We start from the raw sequence: 25000 nt of genomic DNA on the forward strand, positions 1-25000 counted from the left end.
CGTTGAGGCGATTGTAGAGCTCCTCATCCTCTTCTTGGATTCTTGTCCATCTTCTTGTGGCTTGATGGTGGAGTCTCTGGTTGATCGCCTCGATCCTTAGTCTTTGGTGGATCTCTCGTGCAGTGACTACTTCGGGAAAGCGAATATTCAGAATCCATTTGCCTGCCTGGTTCTGAATAGTCTGTAGCTTCATCATCTGCCTTCTGGAAATGGTTGTTGACCTGTGATTAGGGTAGGCACTGGCGGGTATTCCATGATGGGCCGCACTAGGGCTTTATAAATGTAGAGCTTGGTTTCAGTACTCAGTGTCTGGAACCTTCTGATCTTGTTCAGCTGATGTTTAGCTTTGGTTGCTCTTTCATTTATGTGAGGGACAATTCCTCTTCTGCTAATTGTTAGCCCTAGTATCTTTCCTTTGTCACAGTAGTCCACTGCTTCCTCGTCCACTATCAGATCTGCTGTCTTGAACTTGGCCACAGGAATGACTTGGAATTTTCTCATGTTGGTTGAGATCTTCCACTGTCTTTCGTATCGATTGATGGTCTCTATGGCTCTGGCAGTTCTGAGTGCCATCATCTCGATCGATCTCCTTCGTACTTGATTATTCTGAGTGATGTCGTTGGCATACATATAGTGATTGCCTGCCATGTGGTGGTTCAGGCAGGTCTGCTGTATAGATTGTGAACAGTGTCGGTGAGGGGCAGCTTCCCTGTGGAACTCCACTCATGAGGGGAATTGCTTCGCCGACTGTGTTGCCGACGACTATTCTTGCGCTTCGACTTTCAACAAAAGTCACACAATAGCGTGGTCAAGGACGTCTGGATTTTCAGCCTGATGATCTTAAGTTTCAGGCCTGTGTGCCAAACTTTGTCGAAGGCTTTGGCCACATCTCTAAGAACCACATTGACTTGGTTCCTTTCGCTCATGGCATTGGCGATTTCTTCATATATGATTGCAATGGCTGTTGATGTTCCTCTGCCTGGTCTGAAGCCATGTTGCCTGGGATTTTGCAGTTCGTTAATCTCCAGGTGATTTCGCAATCTTATGTTCAGTATCTTTTCAAAGACTTTGCCTGGGACTTCCAGCAGAGATATTGGTCTGTAATTCTCCACTCTTCTTGTATTTTCCCCGGCTTTTGGAATCATCCTGACTCTTGCTTCCTTGAAGTGGTCAGGGAAGTAGCCAGCAGTGAGAGAGGCATTATATATGTTTGCCAGTCTCAGCAACATCTTGTTTGGAAGATTTTGCAGGATTGTTTTGTTAATCCTGCTTTTGCCTGGAGCAGTTCTATTCTTGAAACTCTGAATAGTTCTTTTGACATCTGTGGGGTTGATCTTGGTCATTAGTGGATCTGTGGGATCCAGTCTAGTGAAGTCAGAAGCAGCTTCTGGATATAGGAGGTGCATGTGCCTTCCTATTTCCTCTATGATGGTCTCCTCGAAATCACTGTCAAAGTTCTCTTCTTCTTCTTCGGTAATTCGGAAACAATTTCTCCAGTAATTTCTGAACAGGATTTCTTGTTCTTCTTCTTCATGAATCTTCTCATCCTGTTCGTTGAGGAGGTAGCTACTTCTGCTTTCACTTCTTCCCATCAGTTTCTTTATTCCTGACCAGAAGGACTGTGGATCTTTTCGGTCCCATTCCACTTTTCGAACAAGTTCTTCCCACTTGTCATTTGCTGCTCTCCTCCATTGATTAGAGAGTTCTCTTTGCAAGCTTCTGTATCTTGCTCTCAGGTCTTGTGTCCATCCATGAATCCCTGCATAGTGCTGCAGGTGATTCGACTGTATATTTAGCAGTCTTACTTCAGCTGTTAGCCTTGGATGGGGGATAGTCCTGTGGTTGGTCTTGGGTACATGATGCTCAAGTGCAGCTTCAACATCGCTGTACCACTTTTCGACTTCCTCATCAATCTCTTCCAATGTTGCAGTCCTCAAGTTGGCTGCAGGCTTGGACTGGAGCTCATCCTTGAATCCTCTCCAATTAGCCATTCTAAAGTTGAATCTGCTACAGTTTAGGCTTTTCAGGATTGGGTTGGATGATATCTTGAGGATGATGGGCAGGTGATCACTGGTGCTTGCAGGGCCCGGTTCCATGATCACGTTGTGATGGGCTTGGTTATTGCACAGTGCAATATTTGGTTTGGTTGCTGTATTCCTTGTGATATAAGTAGGGAAGTCTGGTCCCATGTGAATTAGGTCTCCATCAGCAACCATTCTAGCAATAGCATTGCCAACCATGTTGCCTGCTCTATTGTTTAGCATTGGATGGTTGGCATTGAGGTCTCCCACTATGTATGTGGGTAATCTTCGTCGAAGTAGACTGTACAAGTCTTGCAGTGGCACAATTGCCCTTCTTGGAGGCAGATACATTGTGGCCACTACTATTGGACCTCTGCTGGTCTCTATCTCCATTGCCAGCATTTCGCCAAAGTCGTCGAGAATCTTATGTTTGATTTCTCTTCTGACTGCTATTGCTATGCCATCACTTGCTTCTCCAGTCCTGTTCCTCTGATAACATAAGTAGGGGAACAGTTTCAGCCTGTCTGTGTCCTTCAAACCATGACTGTTGATCAGGACTACATCTGCATTTAGGGCTCTATACATGCCCGACAGTTCGTTCCTACGAACCATAGTCCACTTGAAGACGTTCTGCTGAACTACAGTGATGGTGTGATTCACTTGGATTTGGCTGCAGGTCCATCTTCATGCCTCTCTTGGGACTCATCATAGCCATTCCTCCTCTTCCTGTAGGTCTCAGGGTCGAGGTAAGTGATAGCCACACCTACGAGATTTAGGGAGGCTGCCCTAATTCTCCTATCTATGATACTGGCACATTCATCAGATTTCAGCTTCTGATTGTTGTAGGAGTATTTCATCCTGCCATTCTTGATGTATTCTACAACATCATCATCATCAATATTGCCGTTTGTAACGGTTTTCTCGGCAGTGTACAGGATGACTCCTACAGCTTTGCCCTTTGCTTCCCTGGCCTTCTTCACATTCTTGCACCTGTGTTGGGATGGCACCCTCACATACTGGGGTACTGGTGCAGTGGGCTCTTCCAGTGGCGGCATTTCTTCTTCAAGAACTGGCAGATCTGGCATTAATTCTTCTTCAGGTGCTTCTGTGGGGGTTTCTGTAGGGAGCATAACCCTCAGGATGCCTGCCGAATTTACATCATTTGGAAGGTCCATCTCAGGGAGGTTATTTCGCCTCAAGGCTAGCTTTGCTTGTTCTGCAAGCAGTGGTTGTGCAAGGTTGGCCAGGTGGGCATGCATCAAGGCAATCAGGGTCTTGACAGCCAGGTTGTTGGGCAGCTGCATGATGGGTGGCTGCGTCTCTTTAATCGCCGTTTTGGTAATTTCGGCTGTGGCTTTGGCTGTCTTTTCGATCGTTTTCTCGACCTTAGCTGTAGCCTTTGCAGTGTTCTTGACTACTTCACTCAGTAGTCTGGACTCTTTCTGGGTTTGGATCTCTTGCTTCTTTTCTACTGCCTTTGTGATCTCTTTCCTTCTAATAGGGCAGCTTCCAGAGAGAGTCCTGTGTTCGCCTCCACAGTTTAGGCATTTTTTTGTGGTGTTCTTACATGTCGTGAACCTGTGTCGGTCTGACCACATTCACTGCATTTTTCAGCATTCTTCTTGGTACATTTACCCTTTGTATGGCCATATTCGTAGCAATTCATACACTGAATTACTCGAGTGAATCGTTCCTCTTCGATCTGGGCCGGGTTTATACTGTAATTGTATAGGATCAGTCCTTGGTCTTTGATCTTTTTGGCAGTCTGTATATCATGGAATCGAATCTTAACAATTCCATGTTGTGGCATTTTGTAGACTTCATCGATTTGCAGGCTGAGTTGTCTTACCAGTTCCTCTTTGATCTCTTCATTAGAGTGGCTTGTAATGTACGAGTCCACTGTTTTTACTACAATAGTCATCTTAGCTTTGGTTTCAAGAGGCATCTGGGGGTCAAAACCTGAGCTCTTAAGCTTTTGGCGGAATTCTGGTGACATAATCTTATCTGCATCGGTCAGAGTCTTTGGCAAAACAATGTATCCATTCCTGGCATCAATGATTCTCAGGAAGTGGATTCCATTGCCAAACATCAGAGAGTTCAGTTCCTGCTTTCGAGTTAGAGTCGGAATGCCATCGAGGTTTACTTTAATCTTGGTGGTCGAAGCCATGGTTCCAAACGCATAGCTCGATCCTACCACTGCAAAAAGTCCAAGTCCTGCCTGAGTTGTCAGATTAAGTCCTATCTCTGACAACCTCCTCTTATCTCTGAGGAGCTAACCAGGTTGGCTATGTAGACGGTGTCTAGCTGGAGTTGCAGGAGTGTTAGAGTGGCCTGCCGCCGTTCCCTAAGCCTAACAAAGGACATAGGTGGCAACCTCCGAGTGTTTCTTACAGTATCCCAACTAAGGGACCCCTTTGAGACCCCGGCCTTCGCCGGGTAAACCGCAGGGTTCGCCTTCAGAAACAAACGGTGTTATCCTAACGCCGAAAAGTGGTGGTAAAGGACAGGGGGGGACAGGTGTGTGCCTACAAGGATCTCTTGTAGCACCGAGGTGCTTGGCTCGAGAGAGCCGAGTGTCAAAACCCTTACTATGAAGGGATCTCTTTTAGTATGCCAACTCTTTAAAGATGTCAACTCCTTGGCATAAGTGGTGCCCACTTGGACTGGGTCAGGTAATCCAGGTAATTCTTCTTCTTCTTGCTATAAGTGTTACCCACTTAGCATGTAGATTATAACTCTTCCTTCAAAGCTTCTAAATAGCTTCAGCTGGAGCAGGTAAGCTGGAGCAGGTGCTGTTATCTCAGGTGAGGTCAGGTGCTGACTGTTGAGTCTTGTTGAGTCATAAGTCACTGATATATTCTTAACTGGAACTCCCAACGAAGTGGAAGGGGACAGTTAAGTTAGACGAAGAGTTCAAGGTGAAGGAAAACAGTCAGGAAAATGAAAGAAAGTCGTAGTTAGAGTAGTGGGAGACGAAACTCCCTGTCTGACTCGTTTTAAAGTTATTGAAATGTAATGTCCACTCAAAAACCTTCTGGAAGGCCTGCCAGAGGTCGTCGGAAGGTGAAAGTCATTTGTTGTTTGTTGATTTTTCTCTTCTATTGTGGGGGTGAGTAAGTTGAAGAGGGTTGGGAGGAAGGGGTCTGGAACTTGGGTTGGAATTAAGGGTAAGGAATCTTTATTATTTATTCAATAAATATAGTTAGTAAAAACAAAAAATGTTAGTATTTTTTTTTTATTTTTTTTTTTTTTTTTTTTTTTTTTTTTTTTTTTTTTTTGAAGCGTGATAAAGCGGAAGTGGAAGGGAATAAGGAAGTGGTGAAAGGAGCTGGAGAGATAGTGAAAAGAAACTTGGGAGAGATAAAGTGAGAGTTAGAAAGTTAAGTACAGTGAAGAGAGTATTAGCTTTTTATTGGAGTTGGTCTTGAGGAGAAGGAAGTTGAAGTGAATAATGGAAGTGTGTAAAGTGAAGAGGAAGTGATGAAGGGAGCTGGAGGGATAGTGGAAATGAAATTTGCGAGGAGATAAAGTGATAGAAGGAAAGCTGAGAAAGGTGGAGAAAGGAGAAAAGATAAGTTGTAAGACCAGGAGAAAGAAGTCAGAGAATAGCTTGCATGTGCGCCCTTAGTAGCTGAACAAAGCCCCGGGTCAACCCCTCGGGAGGCAGCCAGAAACCAGAACACCTAGCAGGCTATTTTTTAAGGGATTTTTTTTTTTTTTTTTTTTTTTCGGTTTTTAACATTCTTCAGCTCTGCCCACGCTGCACTTCGCCGACCTCGCACGTCACCTCTCACTGCTATGCATGATGTGCCGTGCTTGACGTTGAAGTGGAGCCCTGTGGGTTGGCTTGTAGTCTGGGTTAAAAGGTGTTTTAAAAATCTTCATCTTGAATCTTGAACTTGCAGGTCTCTTGAGGTTTACTTCTTCATTCTTGGACTTAATCTTTGACTTACTCTTTTCGGTTCTCCTCTTCATGGTTGCCTCCTTACTAGATCATCGGTCTCCTGTACCTGATGCCCGTGAATATGGCCTCAACTTCTTCAATGCCATTGATTCTGCTGAGGCTTTTGGGCCACCAGGCATGTGTGCCTTCTGACGAACGTTGAGGCGATTGTAGAGCTCCTCATCCTCATCTTGGATTTTTGTCCATCTTCTTCTGGCTTGATGGTGGAGTCTCTGGTTGATCGCCTCGATCCTTAGTCTTTGATGGATCTCTCGTGCAGTGACTACTTCAGGAAAGCGAATATTCAGAATCCATTTGCCTGCCTGGTTCTGAATAGTCTGTAGCTGCATCATCTGCCTTCTGGAATGGTGTGAGTAGGCACTGGCGGGTATTCCATGATGGGCCACACTAGGGCTTTATAAATGTAGAGCTTGGTTTCAGTACTCAGTGTCTGGAACCTTCTGATCTTGTTTAGCTGATGTTTAGCTTTGGTTGCTCTTTCATTTATGTGAGGGACAATTCCTCTTCTGCTAATTGTTAGCCCTAGTATCTTTCCTTTGTCACAGTAGTCCACTGCTTCCTCGTCCACTATCAGATCTGCTGTCTTGAATTTGGCCACAGGAATGACTTGGAATTTTCTCATGTTGGTTGAGATCTTCCACTGTCTTTCGTATCGATTGATGGTCTCTATGGCTCTGGCAGTTCTGATTGGCATCATCTCGATCGATCTCCCTTCATACTTGATTATCTGAGTGATGTCGTCGGCATACATATGTGATTGCTGCCATGTGATGGTTCAGGCAGGTCTGCTGTATAGATTGTAAACAGTGTCGGTGAGAGGCAGCTTCCCTGTGGAACTCCACTCATGAGGGGAATTGCTTCGCCGACTGTATTGCCGACGACTATTCTTGCACTCCGACTTTCAACAAAGTCACACAATAGCTTGGTCAAGGACGTCGGGAGGGTCTGCCTGATGATCAAGTTTCAGGCCTGTGTGCCAAACTTTGTCGAAGGCTTTGGCCACATCTCTCAGAACCACATTGACTTGGTTCCTTCGCTCATGGCATTGGGCGATTTCTTCATATATGATGGCAAGGGATGTTGATGTTCCTCTGCCTGGTCTGAAGCCATGTTGCCTGGGATTTTGTAAATCGTTAATCTCCAGGTGATTTCGCAATCTTATGTTCAGTATCTTTTCAAAGATTTTGCCTGGACTTCCAGCAGAGATATTGGTCTGTAATTCTCCACTTTTCTTGGATTTTTCCCGGCTTTTGGTTTCATCCTGACTCTTGCTTCCTTGAAGTGGTCAGGGAAGTAGCAGCAGTGAGAGAGGCATTGTATATTTTGCCAGTCTCAGCAACATCTTGTTTCGAAGATTTTGCAGGATTGTTTTGTTGATCCTTCTTTTGCCTGGCGCAGTTCTATTCTTGACACTCTGACTCGTTCTTTTGACATCTGTGGGGTTGTTCTTGGTCATTAGTGGATCTGTGGGGTCCAGTCTAGTGAAGTCAGAAGCAGCTTCTGGATATAGGAGGTGCATGTGCCTTCCTATTTCCTCTATGATGGTCTCCTCAAAATCACTGTCAAAGTTCTCTTCTTCTTCTTCGGTAATTCGGAAACAATTTTTCCAGTAATTTCTGAACAGGATTTCTTGTTCTTCTTCTTCATAAATCTTCTCATCCTGTTCGTTGAGGAGGTAGCTACTTCTGCTTTCACTTTTTCCCATCAGTTTCTTTATTCTGACCAGAAGGACTGTGGGATCTTTTCGGTCCCATTCCACTTTTCGAACAAGTTCTTCCCACTTGTCATTTGCTGCTCTCCTCACTGGTTAGAGAGTTCTCTTTGCAAGCTTCTATATCTTGCTCTCAGGTCTTGTGTCCATCCATGAATCCCTGCATAGTGCTGCAGGTGATTCGACTGTATATTTAGCAGTCTTACTTCAGCTGTTAGCCTTGGATGGGGGATAGTCCTGTGGTTGCTCTTGGGTACATGATGAGCAAGTGCAGCTTCAACATCGCTGTACCACTTTTCGACTTCCTCGTCAATCTCTTCCAAGTTGCAGTCCTCAAGTTGGCTGCAGGCTTGGACTGGAGCTCATCCTTGAATCCTCCCCAATTAGCCATTCTAAAGTTGAATCTGCTACAGTTTAGGCTTTTCAGGATTGGGTTGGATGATATCTTGAGGGATGATGGGCAGGTGATCACTGGTGCTTGCAGGGCCTGGTTCCATGATCACGTTGTGATGGGCTTGGTTATTGCCACAGTGCAATATCTGGTTTGGTTGCTGTGTTCCCTGTGATGTAAGTAGGGAAGTCTGGTCCCATGTGGAATTAGATCTCCATCAGCAACCATTCTAGCAATAGCATTGCCAACCATGTTGCCTGCTCTATTGTTTAGCATGGATGGTTGGCATTGAGGGTCTCCCACTATGTATGTGGGTTTATTAATCTTCGTCGAAGTAGGAAGGGCTGTACAAGTCTTGCAGTGGCACAATTGCCCTTCTTGGAGGCAGATACATTGTAGCCACTACTATTGGACCTCTGCTGGTCTCTATCTCCATTGCCTGCATTTCGTCAAAGTCGTCGAGAATCTTATGTTGATTTCTCTTCTGACTGCTATTGCTATGCCATCACTTGCTTCTCCAGTCCTGTTCCTCTGATAACATAAGTAGGGGAACAGTTTCAGCCTGTCTGTGTCCTTCAAACCATGACTGTTGATCAGGGAGGGGGGGGGGGGTGGGGGTGTGAGGGGGACTACATCTGCATTTAGGGCTCTATACATGCCCGACAGTTCGTTCCTACGAACCATAGTCCACTTGAGGACGTTCTCCTGAACTACAGTGATGGTGTGATTCACTTGGATTGGCTGCAGGTCCATCTTCATGCCTCTCTTGGGACTCATCATAGCCATTCCTCCTCTTCCTGTAGGACTCAGGGTCGAGGTAGGTGATAGCCACACCAACGAGATTTAGGGAGGCTGCCCTAATTCTCCTATCTATGATACTGGCACATTCATCAGATTTCAGCTTCTGATTGTTGTAGGAGTATTTCATCCTGCCATTCTTGATGTATTCTGCAACATCATCATCATCAATATTGCCGTTTGTAACGGTTTTCTCGGCAGTGTACAGGATGACTCCTACAGCTTTGCCCTTTGCTTCCCTGGCCTTCTTCACATTCTTGCACCTGTGTGGGGATGGCACCCTCACAGACTGGGGTGGGCCCCCTGGTGAAGATAACAGTGGGCTCTTCCAGTGGCGGCATTTCTTCTTCAAGAACTGGCAGATCTGGCATTTCTTCTTCTTCAGGTGCTTCTGTGGGGGTTTCTGTAGGGAGCATAACCCTCAGGATGCCTGCCGAATTTACATCATTTGGAAGGTCCATCTCAGGGAGGTTATTTCGCCTCAAGGCTAGCTTTGCTTGTTCTGCAAAGCAGCCTGGTTGGGCAAGGTTGGCCAGGTGGGCGTGCATTAGAGCTATCAGGGTTTTTACAGCCAGATTGTTGGGCAGTTGCATGATTGGAGGTTGAGTTTCTTTGATGGCCGTTTTTTGTGATTTCGGCTGTGGCTTTGGCAGTCTTCTCAATTGTTTTCTCAACCTTTGCTGTAGCCTTTGCTGTATTCTTGACCACTTCACTGAGTAGTCTGTTCTCTTTCTGTACTTGCTTCTCTTGCTTCTTTTCTTCTACTTTAGTAATTTCCTTCCTTCTGATGGGACAAGCACCAGAAAGAGTTCTATGGTCGCCTCCACAGTTCAGGCATTTTTTGGTGGTGCTCTTGCATGCAGTAAACCTGTGACCAGTTTGTCACACTTTCGCTGCCATTTTTCTGAGTTCTTCTTTGCTGCATTTTCCCTTTACATCGGCCATATTCATAGCAATTCATGCATCTGAATCACTCTGGTAAAATCGTTCCTTCCTCGATCTGGTGTGCGGGGGTTTATGCATGTAGTTGTATAAGATATTTAAACCTTGTTCCTTTATTTTGTTGGCAGTCTGTAATGTCTGGAATCGAAATCTTAACGATTCCGTGCTGAGGCATCTTATACACTTCGTCAACTTGTAGCTTTAGTTGTCGTGACCAGTTCTTCCTTGATCTCTTCGTTCGAATGGCTAGTGATTGTATGAATCCACTATTCTTTATCACGATTGTCTCATCTTTTCTTTGGTCTCAAGGGGCATCTGGGGTATCATAGCCAGAGTTTTTTCAGTTTGCGCCCCGAAAAATCTGGGGACATTATATTTGTCAGCATCTTGAGATGTCTTAGGTAAAGACAATTGTACCATTCCTTGAGTCTATAATCCTTAAGAAGTGGATGCCATTGCCGAACAATTTAAAGAGTTGTAGTTCCTGTTTCCTGTTCCGTCCTCAGCTCCCCTCCCAGCCTTCAGCTCAGACCTTGCCTCCACCCAGCCACCAGACCAGAGTCTCCAGGAGAGTCCCCCTACAGACCTAGACATCAGGCAGATTCAGAGTCTCCAGATTCCCGGTCTCCCCCCTTAAGAACCTCAGCCCCCCAGATCTCAGACCAGCTACCAGAGCTTCGCTCTTTTCCCCCAGTACTCTTTCACTCCCTCCCCCCCTCCAGATCAGACTTTCACCTCTCCCCTTCCCAGACAGACTCGCACAACCAGCCCAAGAGTCCTGGCCCCAGACCCAGTTCTCCCCTCCCAGCAGATTCTTCCTACAGACTCCTCCACCCCCATCCTCCCCTTCAGAGTCAGAACCTCCCAGCCCTCAGAAGTCGGTATGTGCCTTCAAGATTTATCTTAATCTTGGTTGTGGGAAGCCATGGTTCCACTAGCATATCCTCGACCCTGTCAGTTGAAAAAGGTTCAATTCCTGCCTGTGTTGCCAGATTACTTCCTATATCTGACAACCTCCTCTTATCTCTGAGGAGCCTAACCAGGTTGGCTATGTAGACGGTTGTCTAGCTAGAGTTGGCAGGGGAGTGTTAGAGTGGCCTGCCGCCGCTGTTCCCTAAGCCTGACAAAGGTGGCAACCTCCGAGGTGTTTCTTACAGTATTCCCGACTAAGGGACCCCTTTGAGACCCCGGCCTTCGCCGGTGTAAACCGCAGGGTTCGCCTTCAGAAACACAAGGTGTTATCCTTAACGCCGAAAAGTGGTGGTAAAGGACAGGTGGGGGGACAGGTGTGTGCCTACAAGGATCTCTTGTAGCACCGAGGTGCTTGGCTCGAGAGAGCCGAGTCGGATGTGGTCAAAACCCTTACTATGAAGGGATCTCTTTTAGTATGCCAATACTCCTTAAAGATGTCAACTCCTTTGGCATTAAAGTGTTACTCTCTTGGGATTAACTCAGGTTAATCCAGGTATTCTTCTTCTTCTTGTTATAAGTGTTACACACTTAGCATGTAGACTATAACTCTTCCTTCAAATAAAAATAAAAAGGTGGGGAGTTGTAGATTCTTCTTCTTCTTCTTCTTCTGAGGCTTCTAAATAGCTTCAGATGGTGCAGGTAAGCTGGAGCAGGTGCTGTTATCTCAGGTGAGGTCAGGTCTCTGAGTGTGAGTCTGTTGAGTCGTGACTGTGATGTCATAAACTGATATATTACTGAGTGTGATCAGTTATCGTGACTGTGATGTCATAAACTGGATATATTACTGAACTCCCACCGAAGTGGAAGGACAGTTAAGTTAGACGAAGAGTTCAGGTGAAGATATACAGTCAGGAAAATGAAGGAAAGTCGTAGTTTAAGTAGTGGAGGACGAAACTCCCTGTCTGACTCGTTAAGATATTGAAGTGTCATGTCCACTCAAAACCTTCTGGGAGCCTGCCAGTCGGAAGGGGAAAAGTCTTTGTTGATTGTTGCTTCTTCTTCTTCTTCTTATCTGTGGGGGTGAGTAAGTTGAAGAGGGTTGGGAGAAGGGTCTGGAACTTGGTTGGGGTTAAGGATAAGGAATCTTTATTATTTATTCAAAAATATAGTTAGTAAAAACCAAGAAAAAAAAAATGTTAGTAATTTTTCATTTTTTTTTTTTTTTTTTTTTAGTTTTTTTTTATATTTTTATTTATTTGAAGCGTGATAAAGCGGAAGAGGAAGTGGTGAGAGGAGCTGGAGAGATAGTGAAAAGAAACTTGGGAGAGATAAAGTGAGAGTTAGAAAGTTAAGTAGAGTGAAGAGAGTAAAAAAATTAGCTTTTTATTGGAGTTGTCTTGAGGAGAAGGAAGTTGAAGTGAATAATGGAAGTGAGTAAAGTGAAGAGGACGTGATGAAGGAGCTGGAGGATAGTGGAAATGAAATTTGCGAGGAGATAAAGTGATAGAAGGAAAGCTGAGAAAGGTGTAGAAAGGAGAAAAGGATAAGTTGTAAGAACAGGAGAAAGAAGTCAGAGAATAGCTTGCATGTGCGACCTTAGTCGCTGCACAAAGCCCCGGGTCACCCCCTCGGGAGGCAGCCGAAACCAGAACACTAGCAGGCTATTTTTTAAGGGATTTTTTTTTTTTTTTTTTTTTTTTTTTTTTTTTTTTTTTTTTTTCGGATTTTTAACATTCTGAAGCTCTGCCCACGCTGCACTTCGCCGACCTCGCACGTCACCTCTCACTGCTATGCATGATGTGCCGTGCTTGACGTTGAAGTGGAGCCCTGTGGGTTAGCTTGTAGTCTGGGTTAAAAGGTGTTTAAAAATCTTCGTTCTTGATCTTGAACTTGCAGGTCCTCTTGAGTTTACTTCTTCATTCTTCTTAATCTTCTTTAGGTTCTCCTCTTCATGGTTGCCTCCTTACATCATCGGTCTCCTGTACCTGATGCCGTGAATATAGCCTCAACTTCTTCAATGCCATTGATTCTGCTGAGGCTTTTGGGCCACCAGCATGTGTGCCTTCTGGACGAACGTTGAGGCGATTGTAGAGCTCCTCATCCTCATCTTGATTCTTGTCCATCTTCTTGTGGCTTGATGGTGGAGTCTCTGGTTGATCGCCTCGATCCTTATCTTTGGTGGATCTCTCGTGCAGTGACTACTTCGGGAAAGCGAATATTCAGAATCCATTTGCCTGCCTGGTTCTGAATAGTCTGTAGCTTCATCATCTGCCTTCTGGAAATGGTGTGAGTAGGCACTGGGCGGTATTCCATGATGGGCCGCACTAGGGCTTTATAAATGTAGAGCTTGGTTTCAGTACTCAGTGTCTGGAACCTTCTGATCTTGTTCAGCTGATGTTTAGCTTTGGTTGCTCTTTCATTTATGTGAGGGACAATTCCTCTTCTGCTAATTTGTTAGCCCTAGTATCTTTCCTTTGTCACAGTAGTCACTGCTTCCTCGTCCACTATCAGATCTGCTGTCTTGAACTTGGCCACAGGAATGACTTGGAATTTTCTCATGTTGGTTGAGATCTTCCACTGTCTTTCGTATCGATTGATGGTCTCTATGGCTCTGGCAGTTCTGAGTGCCATCATCTCGATCGATCTCCCTTCGTACTTGATTATCTGAGTGATGTCGTTGGCATACATATAGTGATTGCTGCCATGTGATGGTTCAGGCAGGTCTGCTGTATAGATTGTGAACAGTGTCGGTGAGAGGCAGCTTCCCTGTGGAACTCCACTCATGAGGGGAATTGCTTCGCCGACTGTGTTGCCGACGACTATTCTTGCGCTTCGACTTTCAACAAAGTCACACAATAGCTTGGTCAAGGACGTCGGGAGGTTCAGCCTGATGATCTTAAGTTTCAGGCCTGTGTGCCAAACTTTGTCGAAGGCTTTGGCCACATCTCTAAGAACCACATTGACTTGGTTCCTTTCGCTCATGGCATTGGCGATTTCTTCATATATGATTGCAATGGCTGTTGATGTTCCTCTGCCTGGTCTGAAGCCATGTTGCCTGGGATTTTGCAGTTCGTTAATCTCCAGGTGATTTCGCAATCTTATGTTCAGTATCTTTTCAAAGACTTTGCCTGGGACTTCCAGCAGAGATATTGGTCTGTAATTCTCCACTCTTCTTGTATTTTCCCCGGCTTTTGGAATCATCCTGACTCTTGCTTCCTTGAAGTGGTCAGGGAAGTAGCCAGCAGTGAGAGAGGCATTATATATGTTTGCCAGTCTCAGCAACATCTTGTTTGGAAGATTTTGGCAGGATTGTTTTGTTAATCTGCTTTTGCCTGGAGCAGTTCTATTCTTGAAACTCTGAATAGTTCTTTGACATCTGTGGGTTGATCTTGGTCATTAGTGGATCTGTGGGATCCAGTCTAGTGAAGTCAAAGCAGCTTCTGATATAGGAGGTGCATGTGCCTTCCTATTTCCTCTATGATGGTCTCCTCGAAATCACTGTCAAAGTTCTCTTCTTCTTCTTCGGTAATTCGGAAACAATTTCTCCAGTAATTTCTGAACAGGATTTCTTGTTCTTCTTCTCATGAATCTTCTCATCCTGTTCGTTGAGGAGGTAGCTACTTCTGCTTTCACTTCTTCCCATCAGTTTCTTTATTCCTGACCAGAAGGACTGTGGATCTTTTCGGTCCATTCCACTTTTCGAACAAGTTCTTCCACTTGTCATTTGCTGTCTCCTCCATTGATTAGAGAGTTCTCTTTGCAAGCTTCTGTATCTTGCTCTCAAGGTCTTGTGTCCATCCATGAATCCCTGCATAGTGCTGCAGGTGATCGACTGTATATTTAGCAGTCTTACTTCAGCTGTTAGCCTTGGATGGGGGATAGTCCTGTGGTTGGTCTTGGGTACATGATGAGCAAGTGCAGCTTCAACATCGCTGTACCACTTTTCGACTTCCTCATCAATCTCTTCCAATGTTGCAGTCCTCAAGTTGGCTGCAGGCTTGGACTGGAGCTCATCCCTTGAATCCTCTCCAATTAGCCATTCTAAAGTTGAATCTGCTACAGTTTAGGCTTTTCAGGATTGGGTTGGATGATATCTTGAGATGATGGGCAGGTGATCACTGTGCTTGCAGGGCCCGGTTCCATGATCACGTTGTGATGGGCTTGGTTATTGCACAGTGCAATATCTGGTTTGGGAGCTGTATTCCCTGTGATATAAGTAGGGAAGTCTGGTCCCATGTGGATTAAGTCTCCATCAGCAACCATTCTAGCAATAGCATTGCCAACCATGTTGCCTGCTCTATTGTTTAGCATTGGATGGTTGGCATTGAGGTCTCCCCTATGTATGTGGTAATCTTCGTCGAAGTAGACTGTACAAGTCTTGCAGTGGCACAATTGCCCTTCTTGGAGGCAGATACATTGTGGCCACTACTATTGGACCTCTGCTGGTCTCTATCTCCATTGCCAGCATTTCGCCAAAGTCGTCGAGAATCTTATGTTTGATTTCTCTTCTGACTGCTATTGCTATGCCATCACTTGCTTCTCCAGTCCTGTTCCTCTGATAACATAAGTAGGGGAACAGTTTCAGCCTGTCTGTGTCCTTCAAACCATGACTGTTGATCAGGACTACATCTGCATTTAGGGCTCTATACATGCCCGACAGTTCGTTCCTACGAACCATAGTCCACTTGAAGACGTTCTGCTGAACTACAGTGATGGTGTGATTCACTTGGATTTGGCTGCAGGTCCATCTTCATTGCCTCTCTTGGGACTCATCATAGCCATTCCTCCTCTTCCTGTAGGTCTCAGGGTCGAGGTAAGTGATAGCCACACCTACGAGATTTAGGGAGGCTGCCCTAATTCTCCTATCTATGATACTGGCACATTCATCAGATTTCAGCTTCTGATTGTTGTAGGAGTATTTCATCCTGCCATTCTTGATGTATTCTACAACATCATCATCATCAATATTGCCGTTTGTAACGGTTTTCTCGGCAGTGTACAGGATGACTCCTACAGCTTTGCCCTTTGCTTCCCTGGCCTTCTTCACATTCTTGCACCTGTGTTGGGATGGCACCCTCACATACTGGGGTACTGGTGCAGTGGGCTCTTCCAGTGGCGGCATTTCTTCTTCAAGAACTGGCAGATCTGGCATTAATTCTTCTTCAGGTGCTTCTGTGGGGGTTTCTGTAGGGAGCATAACCCTCAGGATGCCTGCCGAATTTACATCATTTGGAAGGTCCATCTCAGGGAGGTTATTTCGCCTCAAGGCTAGCTTTGCTTGTTCTGCAAATCAGCCTGGTTGTGCAAGGTTGGCCAGGTGGGCATGCATCAAGGCAATCAGGGTCTTGACAGCCAGGTTGTTGGGCAGCTGCATGATGGGTGGCTGCGTCTCTTTAATCGCCGTTTTGGTAATTTCGGCTGTGGCTTTGGCTGTCTTTCCTCTCGCTTTCTCGACCTTAGCTGTCGCCTTCGCAGTGTTCCTGACTACTTCCCTCAGTCGTCTGGTCTCTTTCTGTGTTTCGATTTCTTGCTCCTTCTCTACTGCCTTTGTAATCTCCTTCCTTCTAATAGGGCAGCTTCCAGAGAGAGTCCTGTGTTCGCCTCCACAGTTTAGGCATTTTTTTGTGGTGTTCTTACATGTCGTGAACCTGTGTCCGTCTGACCACATTCGCTGCATTTTTCAGCATTCTTCTTGGTACATTTACCCTTGTATGGCCATATTCATAGCAATTCATACACGAATTACTCGAGTAGAATCGTTCCTCTCGATCTGGGCCGGGTTTATACTGTAATTGTATAGGATCAGTTCCTTGGTCTTTGATCTTTTGGCAGTCTGTATATCATGGAATCGAATCTTAACAATTCCATGTTGTGGCATTTTGTAGACTTCATCGACTTGCAGGCTGAGTTGTCTTACCAGTTCGCTCTTTGATCTCTTCATTAGAGTGGCTTGTAATGTATGAGTCCACTGTTTTTACTACAATAGTCATCTTAGCTTTGGTTTCAAGAGGCATCTGGGGTCAAAACCTGAGCTCTTAAGCTTTTGGCGGAATTCTGGTGACATAATTTATCTGCATCGGTCAGAGTCTTTGGCAAAACAATGTATCCATTCCTTGCATCAATGATTCTCAGGAAGTGGATTCCATTGCCAAACATCAGAGAGTTCAGTTCCTGCTTTCGAGTTAGAGTCGGAATGCCATCGAGGTTTACTTAATCTTGTGGTCGAAGCCATGGTTCCAAACGCATAGCTCGATCCTACCACTGCAAAAAGTCCAAGTCCTGCCTGAGTTGTCAGATTAAGTCCTATCTCTGACAACCTCCTCTTATCTCTGAGGAGCCTAACCAGGTTGGCTATGTAGACGGTGTCTAGCTGGAGTTGGCAGGAGTGTTAGAGTGGCCTGCCGCCGTTCCCTAAGCCTAACAAAGGTGGCAACTTCCGAGTGTTTCTTACAGTATCCCAACTAAGGGACCCCTTTGAGACCCCGGCCTTCGCCGGGTAAACCGCAGGGTTCGCCTTCAGAAACAAACGGTGTTATCCTAACGCCGAAAAGTGGTGGTAAAGGACAGGGGGGGACAGGTGTGTGCCTACAAGGATCTCTTGTAGCACCGAGGTGCTTGGCTCGAGAGAGCCGAGTGTCAAAACCCTTACTATGAAGGGATCTCTTTTAGTATGCCAACTCCTTAAAGATGTCAACTACTTGGCATAAGTGGTGCCCACTTGGACTGGGTCAGGTAATCCAGGTAATTATTCTTCTTCTTGCTATAAGTGTTACCCACTTAGCATGTAGATTATAACTCTTCCTTCAAAGAGTTCTTGTAGATTCTTCTTCTTCTTTCAAGGCTTCTAAATAGCTTCAGCTGGAGCAGGTAAGCTGGAGCAGGTGCTGTTATCTCAGGTGAGGTCAGGTGCTGACTGTGAGTGTTGCTGGGGTGATGTGAGTCTTCAGTCACTGATGTTATATATTCTTAACTGGAACTCCCACCGAAGTGGAAGGGGACAGTTAAGTTAGACGAAGAGTTCAGGTGAAGGAAAACAGTCAGGAAAATGAAAGAAAGTCGTAGTTAGAGTAGTGGGAGGACGAAACTCCCTGTCTGACTCGTTAAGATATTGAAATGTCATGTCCACTCAAAACCTTCTGGAAGGCCTGCCAGGTCGGAAGGTGAAAAGTTTTTGTTGTTTGTTGATTTTTCTTCTTCTCATCTGTGGGGGTGAGTAAGTTGAAGAGGGTTGGGAGGAAGGGGTCTGGAACTTGGGTTGGAATTAAGGATAAGGAATCTTTATTATTTATTCATTAAATATAGTTAGTAAAAAACAAAAAATGTTAGTATAAATTTTTTTTTTTTTTTTTTTTGAAGCGTGATAAAGCGGAAGAGGAAGTGGTGAAAGGAGCTGGAGAGATAGTGAAAAGAAACTTGGGAGGAGATAAAGTGAGAGTTAGAAAGTTAAGTACAGTGAAGAGAGTATTAGCTTTTTATTGGAGTTGGTCTTGAGGAGAAGGAAGTTGAAGTGAATAATGGAAGTGTGTAAAGTGAAGAGGAAGTGATGAAGGGAGCTGGAGGGATAGTGGAAATGAAATTTGCGAGGAGATAAAGTGATAGAAGGAAAGCTGAGAAAGATGGAGAAAGGAGAAAAGATAAGTTGTAAGACCAGGAGAAAGAAGTCAGAGAATAGCTTGCATGTGCGCCCTTAGTAGCTGAACAAAGCCCCGGGTCAACCCCTCGGGAGGCAGCCAGAAACCAGAACACCTAGCAGGCTATTTTTTAAGGGATTTTTTTTTTTTTTTTTCGGTTTTTAACATTCTTCAGCTCTGCCCACGCTGCACTTCGCCGACCTCGCACGTCACCTCTCACTGCTATGCATGATGTGCCGTGCTTGACGTTGAAGTGGAGCCCTGTGGGTTGGCTTGTAGTCTGGGTTAAAAGGTATTTTAAAAATCTTCATTCTTGAACTTCTTGAACTTGCAGGTCCTCTTGAGGTTTACTTCTTCATTCTTCTTTTAGGTTCTCCTCTTCATGGTTGCCTCCTTACTTGATCATCGGTCTCCTGTACCTGATGCCGTGAATATGGCCTCAACTTCTTCAATGCCATTGATTCTGCTGAGGCTTTTGGGCCACCAGGCATGTGTGCCTTCTGGACGAACGTTGAGGCGATTGTAGAGCTCCTCATCCTCATCTTGGATTTTTGTCCATCTTCTTCTGGCTTGATGGTGGAGTCTCTGGTTGATCGCCTCGATCCTTAGTCTTTGATGGATCTCTCGTGCAGTGACTACTTCAGGAAAGCGAATATTCAGAATCCATTTGCCTGCCTGGTTCTGAATAGTCTGTAGCTGCATCATCTGCCTTCTGGAAATGGTGTGAGTAGGCACTGGCGGGTATTCCATGATGGGCCACACTAGGGCTTTATAAATGTAGAGCTTGGTTTCAGTACTCAGTGTCTGGAACCTTCTGATCTTGTTTAGCTGATGTTTAGCTTTGGTTGCTCTTTCATTTATGTGAGGGACAATTCCTCTTCTGCTAATTGTTAGCCCTAGTATCTTTCCTTTGTCACAGTAGTCCACTGCTTCCTCGTCCACTATCAGATCTGCTGTCTTGAATTTGGCCACAGGAATGACTTGGAATTTTCTCATGTTGGTTGAGATCTTCCACTGTCTTTCGTATCGATTGATGGTCTCTATGGCTCTGGCAGTTCTGAGTGCCATCATCTCGATCGATCTCCCTTCATACTTGATTATCTGAGTGATGTCGTCGGCATACATATAGTGATTGCTGCCATGTGATGGTTCAGGCAGGTCTGCTGTATAGATTGTAAACAGTGTCGGTGAGAGGCAGCTTCCCTGTGGAACTCCACTCATGAGGGAATTGCTTCGCCGACTGTATTGCCGACGACTATTCTTGCACTCCGACTTTCAACAAAGTCACACAATAGCTTGGTCAAGGACGTCGGGAGGTTCAGCCTGATGATCTTAAGTTTCAGGCCTGTGTGCCAAACTTTGTCGAAGGCTTTGGCCACATCTCTCAGAACCACATTGACTGGTTCCTTTCGCTCATGGCATTGGCGATTTCTTCATATATGATTGCAATGGCTGTTGATGTTCCTCTGCCTGTCTGAAGCCATGTTGCCTGGGATTTTGTAAATCGTTAATCTCCAGGTGATTTCGCAATCTTATGTTCAGTATCTTTTCAAAGACTTTGCCTGGGACTTCCAGCAGAGATATTGGTCTGTAATTCTCCACTTTTCTTGGATTTTTCCCGGCTTTTGGTATCATCCTGACTCTTGCTTCCTTGAAGTGGTCAGGGAAGTACCAGCAGTGAGAGAGGCATTGTATATGTTTGCCAGTCTCAGCAACATCTTGTTTGGAAGATTTTGCAGGATTGTTTTGTTGATCCTGCTTTGCCTGGAGCAGTTCTATTCTTGAAACTCTGAATAGTTCTTTTGACATCTGTGGGGTTGATCTTGGTCATTAGTGGATCTGTGGGGTCCAGTCTAGTGAAGTCAGAAGCAGCTTCTGGATATAGGAGGTGCATGTGCCTTCCTATTTCCTCTATGATGGTCTCCTCAAAATCACTGTCAAAGTTCTCTTCTTCTTCTTCGGTAATTCGGAAACAATTTTTCCAGTAATTTCTGAACAGGATTTCTTGTTCTTCTTCTTCATAAATCTTCTCATCCTGTTCGTTGAGGAGGTAGCTACTTCTGCTTTCACTTCTTCCCATCAGTTTCTTTATTCCTGACCAGAAGGACTGTGGATCTTTTCGGTCCCATTCCACTTTTCGAACAAGTTCTTCCCACTTGTCATTTGCTGCTCTCCTCCACTGGTTAGAGAGTTCTCTTTGCAAGCTTCTATATCTTGCTCTCAGGTCTTGTGTCCATCCATGAATCCCTGCATAGTGCTGCAGGTGATTCGACTGTATATTTAGCAGTCTTACTTCAGCTGTTAGCCTTGGATGGGGGATAGTCCTGTGGTTGCTCTTGGGTACATGATGAGCAAGTGCAGCTTCAACATCGCTGTACCACTTTTCGACTTCCTCGTCAATCTCTTCCAATGTTGCAGTCCTCAAGTTGGCTGCAGGCTTGGACTGGAGCTCATCCTTGAATCCTCCCCAATTAGCCATTCTAAAGTTGAATCTGCTACAGTTTAGGCTTTTCAGGATTGGGTTGGATGATATCTTGAGGATGATGGGCAGGTGATCACTGGTGCTTGCAGGGCCTGGTTCCATGATCACGTTGTGATGGGCTTGGTTATTGCACAGTGCAATATCTGGTTTGGTTGCTGTGTTCCCTGTGATGTAAGTAGGGAAGTCTGGTCCCATGTGGATTAGATCTCCATCAGCAACCATTCTAGCAATAGCATTGCCAACCATGTTGCCTGCTCTATTGTTTAGCATTGGATGGTTGGCATTGAGGTCTCCCACTATGTATGTGGGTAATCTTCGTCGAAGTAGGCTGTACAAGTCTTGCAGTGCACAATTGCCCTTCTTGGAGCAGATACATTGTAGCCACTACTATTGGACCTCTGCTGGTCTCTATCTCCATTGCCAGCATTTCGTCAAAGTCGTCGAGAATCTTATGTTTGATTTCTCTTCTGACTGCTATTGCTATGCCATCACTTGCTTCTCCAGTCCTGTTCCTCTGATAACATAAGTAGGAACAGTTTCAGCCTGTCTGTGTCCTTCAAACCATGACTGTTGATCAGGACTACATCTGCATTTAGGGCTCTATACATGCCCGACAGTTCGTTCCTACGAACCATAGTCCACTTGAGGACGTTCTGCTGAACTACAGTGATGGTGTGATTCACTTGGATTTGGCTGCAGGTCCATCTTCATGCCTCTCTTGGGACTCATCATAGCCATTCCTCCTCTTCCTGTAGGACTCAGGGCCGAGGTAGGTGATAGCCACACCAACGAGATTTAGGGCGGCTGCCCTAATTCTCTTGTCAATAATGCTGGCACAGTCATCAGATTTCAGCTTTTGATTGTTGTAGGAGTATTTCATCCTGCCATTCTTGATGTATTCTGCAACATCTTCATCATCAATATTGCCGTTTGTAATGGTTTTTTTTTTCGGCAGTGTATAGGATGACTCCTACAGCTTTGCTTCTTGCTTCCTTGGCCTTCTTTACATTCTTGCACCTGTGTGGGGATGGCACCCTCACATACTGGGGTGCTGGTGCAGTGGGCTCTTCCAGTGGCGGCATTTCTTCTTCAAGAACTGGCAGATCTGGCATTTCTTCTTCTTCAGGTGCTTCTGTGGGGTTTCTGTAGGGAGCATAACCCTCAGGATGCCTGCCGAATTTACATCATTTGGAAGGTCCATCTCAGGGAGGTTATTTCGCCTCAAGGCTAGCTTTGCTTGTTCTGCAAAGCAGCCTGGTTGGGCAAGGTTGGCCAGGTGGGCGTGCATTAGAGCTATCAGGGTTTTTACAGCCAGATTGTTGGGCAGTTGCATGATTGGAGGTTGAGTTTCTTTGATGGCCGTTTTTGTGATTTCGGCTGTGGCTTTGGCAGTCTTCTCAATTGTTTTCTCAACCTTTGCTGTAGCCTTTGCTGTATTCTTGACCACTTCACTGAGTAGTCTGTTCTCTTTCTGTACTTGCTTCTCTTGCTTCTTTTCTTCTACTTTAGTAATTTCCTTCCTTCTGATGGGACAAGCACCAGAAAGAGTTCTATGGTCGCCTCCACAGTTCAGGCATTTTTTGGTGGTGCTCTTGCATGCAGTAAACCTGTGACCAGTTTGTCCACATTCGCTGCATTTTTCTGAGTTCTTCTTTGTGCATTTTCCCTTTACATGGCCATATTCATAGCAATTCATGCATTGAATCACTCTGGTAAATCGTTCTTCCTCGATCTGGGCCGGGTTTATGCTGTAGTTGTATAAGATTAAACCTTGTTCCTTTATTTTGTTGGCAGTCTGTATGTCTGGGAATCGAATCTTAACGATTCCGTGCTGAGGCATCTTATACACTTCGTCAACTTGTAGCTTTAGTTGTCTGACCAGTTCTTCCTTGATCTCTTCGTTCGAATGGCTAGTGATGTATGAATCCACTTTCTTTATCACGATTGTCATCTTTTCTTTGGTCTCAAGGGGCATCTGGGGTTCATAGCCAGAGTTTTTCAGTTTGCGCCGAAAATCTGGGGACATTAATTTGTCAGCATCTTGAGATGTCTTAGGTAAGACAATGTAGCCATTCCTTGAGTCTATAATCCTTAAGAAGTGGATGCCATTGCCGAACATTAAAGAGTTTAGTTCCTGTTTCCTGGTCAGAGTCGGTATGCCTTCAAGATTTATCTTAATCTTGGTTGTGGAAGCCATGGTTCCACTAGCATATCCTCGTCCTGTCAGTGAAAAAGGTCCAATTCCTGCCTGTGTTGCCAGATTACTTCCTATATCTGACAACCTCCTCTTATCTCTGAGGAGCCTAACCAGGTTGGCTATGTAGACGGTGTCTAGCTAGAGTTGGCAGGAGTGTTAGAGTGGCCTGCCGCCGTTCCCTAAGCCTGACAAAGGTGGCAACCTCCGAGTGTTTCTTACAGTATCCCGACTAAGGGACCCCTTTGAGACCCCGGCCTTCGCCGGGTAAACCGCAGGGTTCGCCTTCAGAAACACAAGGTGTTATCCTAACGCCGAAAAGTGGTGGTAAAGGACAGGGGGGGACAGGTGTGTGCCTACAAGGATCTCTTGTAGCACCGAGGTGCTTGGCTCGAGAGAGCCGAGTGTCAAAACCCTTACTATGAAGGGATCTCTTTTAGTATGCCAACTCCTTAAAGATGTCAACTCCTTGGCATAAGTGTTACTCTCTTGGGATTAACTCAGGTAATCCAGGTATTCTTCTTCTTCTTGTTATAAGTGTTACACACTTAGCATGTAGACTATAACTTTTCCTTCAAAGAGTTGTAGATTCTTCTTCTTCTGAGGCTTCTAAATAGCTTCAGATGGTGCAGGTAAGCTGGAGCAGGTGCTGTTATCTCAGGTGAGGTCAGGTTCTCACTGATGCCTGATGCTATATATTCTAGGAATGGAATTAGGAATTAGGAAGTAAAGAGAGAAGAGAGGCCTTAGAGTAAGGAGGGGAAGAAAAGCAGAGGCGCTATGCCTGTAAAAGGAAATAAGTAGGAGGTAAAAGTAGGGGGGCGAAACCCCTTGCTTGGTTGTTTGGTGGTTAGTCACATCAGCAGGTGTGGGGGGTGGCTGGGGGTGGGGGGGTCGTAGTCGTGGCTGGCGGGTCCGGCACTTCAGCTTCGCGGCAGGTGTAGTCAGCATCATATATATACATATGTACATATGTATGTACATAAAAATAAATAAGCTAAAATAAAGCTAGCTAATATCTATATGATATATATATATATATATATTTTTTTTTTTTTTTTTTTTTTTTTTTTTTTTTTTTTTTTTTTTTTTTTTTTTTTTTTTTTTTTTTTTTATATTCTTGGCGATTTCCGGCCCTTTTATTCCCCCCCTGGTGATGGTTAGTTCATGGTACTCTCGTTCCTTGCATCGCGCCGTAGCCAATCACAGGTGACAGGACCAGAGGTATGCCGGAAGTTGCCGGCGGTCATCGGGCAGCGATTATCAGTGCCCGCGATCGTTCTCGCTACTGCCGCGGTGATCAGGATGTCCGCTCCCCGGGTGAAGATAGGTGTATTCGTGTCCAAGATGAAGCTCGACAGATATCTCCCCTTCGATGAAGAGATAATTATAATCATCCGAGATACATATATTTTATCAGTAAGCACTATATATACGAAGATAATTTATCACTGACTTGATTCAAAAGGACACACACACTCTCACGCACATTGGTATTCAATGGTAATAATAATAATGATAAAGATGATAGCAATGATAATACTGATTGAAATCAAATCAAACAACAACTGTATTCAATATAAATCCTCAACACATATAACTATTCTTTATTTATCCTCATTTAGTTTATATATATATATATATATATATATATATATATATATATAATATATATATATATATATATATATATATATATATATACATACATATATATGTATATATGTATGTATGTATATATATGTATGTATATATATATATATATATTATATATATATATATATATATATATATATATATATATATATATATATATATATATATTACAAAACAGTAATTAAAAATGATTTTATTTTATTGTAAATTTGGTCACAAGCCTAACTGGGGTAAATGGTTTGTAGTGTATGTATTTATATGTGTATATAAATATGTGAGACTGACACATTTATATACA

This window comes from Penaeus japonicus, unplaced genomic scaffold (assembly GCF_977035675.1).
Source record: "Penaeus japonicus unplaced genomic scaffold, GWHDUDI00000001_assembly GWHDUDI00000022, whole genome shotgun sequence".
NCBI classification, from domain to species: Eukaryota; Metazoa; Arthropoda; class Malacostraca; order Decapoda; family Penaeidae; genus Penaeus; species Penaeus japonicus.